The sequence below is a fragment of the Lemur catta genome, chromosome 15, assembly GCF_020740605.2.
Source record: "Lemur catta isolate mLemCat1 chromosome 15, mLemCat1.pri, whole genome shotgun sequence".
Taxonomy (NCBI): Eukaryota; Metazoa; Chordata; class Mammalia; order Primates; family Lemuridae; genus Lemur; species Lemur catta.
Genome location: NC_059142.1, coordinates 36,387,757 through 36,394,454, shown reverse-complemented (window position 1 = coordinate 36,394,454; position 6,698 = coordinate 36,387,757). Strand labels below are relative to the sequence as shown.

At 40.6% G+C, this 6,698-nt stretch overlaps 1 non-coding gene across 1 annotated transcript; it reads left to right on the top strand.

Annotated features, from left to right (window-relative positions):
- The first annotated feature begins 5,946 nt into the window (after nucleotides 1-5,946).
- On the top strand, nucleotides 5,947-6,053 carry LOC123621318. The gene has a single exon (XR_006729055.1). It is a non-coding gene; the product is annotated as a U6 spliceosomal RNA (small nuclear RNA).
- The last annotated feature ends 645 nt before the right edge of the window (nucleotides 6,054-6,698 follow it).

Here is a 6,698-nt window from a genome sequence, read left to right as displayed (position 1 = left end):
ACATCCTTTATATCTTAGAAATTTTCTTGGTTTATTTAATTGGTGATTTCTTTCTTCTTTTTCTCTGTTGTTCCTTGATAGGAGTATTGTTATTTAGGAGTTGGACTTTCTGGATCAGTTTTGCAGTTTTCTTGTTGTTTCTCTCCCATTTCCATTCATTTGCCTTATTTGCTTTCTGAGAGATTTCTTTAAATTTTATCTTCCAACTTCAACATTGAAATTTCTGCTCTCCTGTTTTCAATTCCCAAGAAAAGATTTTTAATCTCTGAATATTCTTTTTAAAAAATAACATCTTATTTCATAAATGTCATGTTTGATCTAATCTCTTTGGTCTAATCTTGGCATTGCTGAGATTCCCTTTTCCCTGGATGTCTCTGCTTCCTCCAAGCTGCTTTTTTTCCTGTGTTTATTTTGGGTCCCATTTTTCACATTATAAGATTTCTTTAGATGTTTCAGGTTTTCAGTCAATTTTATCTTCTCTGAAGAAATCTCTTCTGAAGTCTTCTGGCCGCTCCAGTTTGAAGAGTTTGCAATCCACACTTGGCAATCAGCTGCCATCCTGAGAAAGCCTCATCTGTTTCTGCTTGCGAGCAGGCACCGAAACTTACGGGAACAGCTGAGCTCACGACCCTGTTTACCAGGAGTGGGCTGATTGTAATGGCCTGGCTGGAACTTTTGGGGGGACTTTTTAGTATCTTTTTCTCATGAGCTTGTCTCATTCCCTAAGAAGGACTCTTAACCCTCTCACCTCTGAGGCTTAAGACTTGTGGGCAGGGTTTAGAAGCTGAATAGAAGAGGTTTGGGACGGGGGTCTCCAAATTTAACGTGTAAACATTTCCTTATCCTCCTGTTTCCTAAATAGCAGCCCCACCCTCAGCTGCACCTGGCATCTTGCAACTCAGAGACCATTTATTTCACCCTCTCTCTCCACACAATGAACATCCAGTCTTCTTTCAGGATTTGGAAGGGGACGTTGCCCAGCTGAGTTGAGTGTGGAAGAGAATCTGAGGATGTAACCTATTTCTTAAATAGGCTTTTAAACAATCCTCCTTTTTTTCTACCTCTACCTTCTCCTCCACTTCCAGAAGTACCTGGTACCGCTTTATCAGAGTCTTTGGGGAACTACGTGCAAATCAGGGTTCTTACTACGCTTTTCCCACTGCTAGCGTCAGAGTCAGTTTTTTCAGGTCTGTTATCACTCACTATTTGCTTCCATCTTCCAAAATTTTTTAAATTTATTTGTTTATTTTTGAGACAGAGTCTCACTCTGTCACCTGGGCTACAGTGCAGTACAGTGCAGTGGCGTCATAGCTCACTGCAACCTCCAACTCCTGGGCTCAGGTGATCCTCCTGAGTCAGCCTCCTGAATAGCTGGGACTACAGGCAGGAGCCACCACATTTAGCCCTACAGTCTTTTATAAAGTTAAGCAAACATCTAACATGACACCTGTGATTCCACTCCTGGATGTTTATCCAATTAAAAAGAAAATGTAGGTTCACATGAAAATCTGTACAGAGATGTCTAAAGTGGCTTAATTCATAATTGCCAAGAACTGGAGGTAACCCAAATGTCCTTCAACTGGTGAATGGATAAACAACCTATGACACATGAATACAATGGAAAACTACTACTAAGAAATGAACTATGGATACACACAACCACGTGGATCTCAAATGCGCTATGGTAACTGAAAGAAGCCAGACTTAGAAGGCTACATATTGTATTATTCCATTTAACGTCATTTTAGAATAGTCAAATATCTACAGATATAAAACAGATTAGTGGTTGTCAGGGACTGGTAGTAGGGAAAGGAGTTGACAACACAAGGGCACAAGAGAATTTTTAGGAGGTGATTGTGGTGGTGGCTTCACAAGAGTATACATTTGTCAAAAATAATAGAATTAAACTCAAACAAGGAAGAATTTTACTGTATACTAATTATATTTTACCTCAATTAAATAATGCTAAAATAAATCGATTTGATTTTGTTTACTCGTGTTTGGGCAGGGAAAAAAATTATGTACATGTGTTCCATCTGTAGTCTTTACCTGAAAACTATTCTGTATGCATTTTTAAAGTGGTTTTATAATTTCCATTGTGTTGTTTATTCATGCATTTGTTCCCATGTGGGATATTAAGTTTTTTACTATTAAAATCAAGGCTGCAATAAATACCTGCTCCTAATTTATGCTTTTATGATATGGGATATAAATCTAAAATCAGGATGTCTGTATCAAAGAGCACCCATTCTCTCCATGAAAGGGTGAAAGCAGGGACTGTAGCTTTAAATCCCAAGAGACTGGCAGGAGTGAGTGGGTAGCAGTGAGCCCTCCATAATCATCACCCAACCTCGCTCCTCCCAGGAGAAAATCAAGCCTCTTTCCTACTGCCTGCCAACCTTACACCAACCTACAGTTTAATTGCAGCAAATACTAACTGGCTGACAATTAGTATTTCCTGCAATTAAACTAATATTCATAAAGTTTTAATAGTGACTTAAAGCACTTATGTGGCATATAATAATTTACATCAGTATGACCACAGCAAGGAAAAAAATGCATGCACTAATTGGAAGGAAATGATCTAAAAGCCAGCATTTACCATTGTCTTTGGTGGCAGGAATATGAGTGATTATTTTCTCTTCTCTGCATTTTTATATATATTAAGAGGATTATTATATATATTATATTAAGAAGATTTTCTATATATTAAGAGATTACTTTTTAAATTGTGGAATAAATGAAAGGTTAATGGGCAACTTTATAATGGAGGCTTCAAGTTGTTACCAACCAAAGCCACAGGTCACTCCTGACATCACTAAGAATGAGACAACCTGACATTAGGTGCCTTCTGGTGGCATGCAGTGTGAAGTACTTAGCACCACCTCTGAAATGTTCTCATCCAAAAGGAAAGTTGAACTTGAATCTAATCAAGCCTTTAGATCTAACTTCCAGTTCTTAGGAAATACAGAGGATGAAGGAGCAAGTTAAACACCATCGCAATGGCACAGAGAGACAAATCTGGAATATTCCATAGGATAACTGGTCTGGTTTCTTCAACAAGACCATAGTATAAAGAAGGAGAAGAAGAAGATGGACTGCTCTCCATTAAAGGAGATTTAAGAGGCATCACAAAATGCACAGTGTGCAGACCTTAATTGGATCCAGATTCAAACCAATCAACTGTAAAAAGATACATTTGGAACCCTTGGGAGAATTTGAAAATGGACTAGATGTTGAAGAAAAACAAAGAATTAATATTATTTTCTTATGGCATGATAATCCATAAAATATCCATGTATTAGAGATGCATAATGAAATATGAAAGGGCTGGATTGAAAGGGCTAGGTGTGGTGGCTCACGCCTGTAATCCTAGCACTTTGGGAGGCCAAGGCAGCAGGATCGCTTGGGCCCAGGAGTTCAAGGTTACAGTGAGCTATGATCATGCCACTGTACTCCAGCCTAGCTGTCAGAGCGAGACTCTTGTCTCTAAAAAAAAAAATCTTTTTTAAATGTAGGGTTGAAAATATGTGAAGCCTGGAGTTTAAAACAATAATAGAAAGAACAGAGGCTGGGCATGGGGGCTCACACCTGTAATCCTAGCACTCTGGGGACCGAGGAGGGAGGACGGCTTGAGGTCCAGAGTTCAAGACCAGCCTGAGCAAGAGTGAGACCCCATCTCTACTAAAAATAAAAAAATTAGCCGGGCATGGTGGTGCGTCTGGTAGCACCAGCTACTCAGGAAGCTGAGGCAGAAGGATTGCTTGAGCCCAGGAGTTTGAGGTTGCTGTGAGCTAGGCTGATACCACTGCAGTCTAGCCCGGGCAACAGAGTGAGACTCTGTGTCATAGAAAAAAAAAAAAAAGAAAGAACAGATTAGGCAAGTGGAGCAAAAGTCTGATAATTGCTCATTCTGGGGGGGGGGTGGGAATATGGGGGCTCATTGTATGTTCCCTCTATTATATTATTTTATAATGCTTTCATAACAGTAATTAAAAATTAATACAATAGGTGGTTATACTGTGAAAATCACAAATAGTGAATGGGTATCTTGAGACAAAATTCCAGGGACACCACCATACATGATGCAAAAATTGCTTATTCCCAAATAGTTCAGAAGGAAATGCTCAGACAGGTACAGTAGGGAAAATACAAATGAGATAAAAGGAGCAATTTGGATCAAATAGTTTCATAAAATGAGAACATGACAAAGCAGTATTTCTAAACCAGTCTATAATATATTGTATTATATTATATAATGTGATCTTCAATATGAAAGTATATTAAAATTTAAGTATTTTCAATAGTAACAAGCAAAAAATATGGGTGATTAAAGAACAATAACTTTCATTTCTTTGGGTGGCCCAATTCTTCCAAATAAACACATTTCTAGGCCTGATTCTTTTCAACATTCCATTAAGGAATAATTCTTGGCTGGGTATGGTGGCTCACACCTGTAATTCTAGCACTCTGGGGGGCCAAAGCGGGAGGATCATTTTAGGTCAGGAGTTCGAGAGCAACCTCAGCAAGAGTGAGACCCTCATCTCTACTAAAAATAGAAAGAAATTAGCAGGTCAACTAAAAATAGAAAAAATTATCCGGGCGTGGTGGCATGTGCCTATAGTCCTAGTTACTTGGGAGGCTGAGGTAGGAGGATTGCTTGAGGCCAGGAGTTTGAAGTTGCTGTGAGCTAGGCTGACGCCACGGCACTCTAGCCTGGGCAACAGAGCAAGACTCTGTCTCAAAAAAAAAAAAGGAATAATTCCTTATCTTTGTTATCTTTTATATTGCATTTTTGGTGCATATAAAGTAATGCATCTGGCATATATTTAGGATATAAATTATAATACTAAATAAATGCCTGTGAATCAAACACTCTAAACAATACCAATAACTTTGTGTCTCTGTGCTCCTTCCCTATCCAAGTCCATTGGTCTCCCCCAGAATTTATCACTATCCTCAATTTTGAGTTTATCATTTCTTTGTTTTAAAATTTTTTAATCCAATATTCATATACTCTTCAATAAGATACTATTTGGCTGTGCTTCTTTTTGAGCTTTGTTACTCTTTTCAAGGCTTCTTGGGATCCTGGTCTATTGGGTTCAATAGAGGCTGTCTCTGAGTTAATTTTCTTGTGGGAAGAAAAGTCTGGACCATCAGTTCTACTTGAGACTAGCAGCCATGAGGCCACGGGAGCTCATCTCATAATTAATCCTAAACCTTTCCAACCTGTTTGGCAGGAGGGCTTGTGAGTTATCAGCACCCTGGACAGATCAGGGTCATCTTAAGCATTTTGCTGCCTTCTCTTCCCATGAGGTCAAAATAATTCCTCCAGCGGGTGCGGTGGTTCACGCCTGTAATCCTAGCACTCTGGAAGGCTGACGCGGGAGGATTGCTTGAGGTCCCGAGTTCGAGACCAGCCTGAGCAAGAGCGAGACCCTATCTCTACTAAAAATAGAAAGAAATGATTCGGACAGCTAAAAATGTATATAGAAAAAAAAATTAGCCAGGCATGGTGGCACATGCTTGTAGTCCCAGCCACTCTGGAGGCTGAGGCAGAAGGATTGCTTGAGCCTGGGAGTTTGAGGTTGCTGTGAGCTAGACTGATACCACGTCACTCTAGCCCAGGCAACAGAGTGAGACTGTCTCCCCCCACCCCCCAAAAAAAAAGAATGAAAATGGGGGATCTCTAAAGATCCTACAGACATTAAAAAGATAATAGGATATTGTAAACAACTTTACAAAAAATTTGGCAATTTGGATGCAATGGACACATTCTTCCAAATTAAAAAAAAAATACCAAAGCTGACAGAAGAAAAGGTAAAAGCCTTGAACAGTTCAATATCTGTTAAACAAATTTTCCCTAGTATTAAAACCGTTTCCTCAAATAAAGGTCCAGATGGATCCTTCAGTGAACATTTTGAAATATTTAAGAATGAAATATCTGTGCTCGCTTCGGCAGCACATATACTAAAATTGGAACGATACAGAGGCGATTAGCATGGCCCCTGCGCAAGGATGACACACAAATTCGTGAAGCGTTCCATATCTTAAAAATTAAAAATAAAAAAAGAATGAAATATCACCAACATAATCAAAGTCTTCAAGAAAAATAGAAAAAGGGAGAGGGAACTTCTCCCAACTCTTTTATGAGGCCGACACAACTTTTCCACGAAAATCTAACACGACAAGCAGGAAAAATTACAGTCCTATTTCACGAACATACATGCAAAAATTCATTTAAATTATTAGAAAGTAAAATCCAGTGATACATAAAAAGGATAATACATCATGACCAAGTGAGTTTATTCCAAAAATGCAAACGTATTTGAAAATACCGTTCCCTGAGCCCCAGGGGCCTCGCGCCGCTCAGGGCACAGGCGACCGAGACTGAGCCGCGCGGGTCCCTCCCGCTCCGCGTCTCCGGTCCTCGGGCTCCGCCACGCGGCCACCAAGCCAGCTGCATCCCAGCAAGCCGGGCAGGGCGGCCCAGCACTGCCCCGCTGCCCCTGCCAGGCTGGTGTCCACACCGCCCCCTGCCGGCACCTCGGGGCCGGTGTCCCTGACCACATCTCAACACGGGGCCACCCCATGTGGGTCTCAGAGCGCGCTGAAGGTGATGCCCATTTCTGCCCCTCAGCCTGCGCCTCTGCCAGCCTGGGACTTCCTGGCCGTCCAGCACCTTCTGGCCCCTTGTC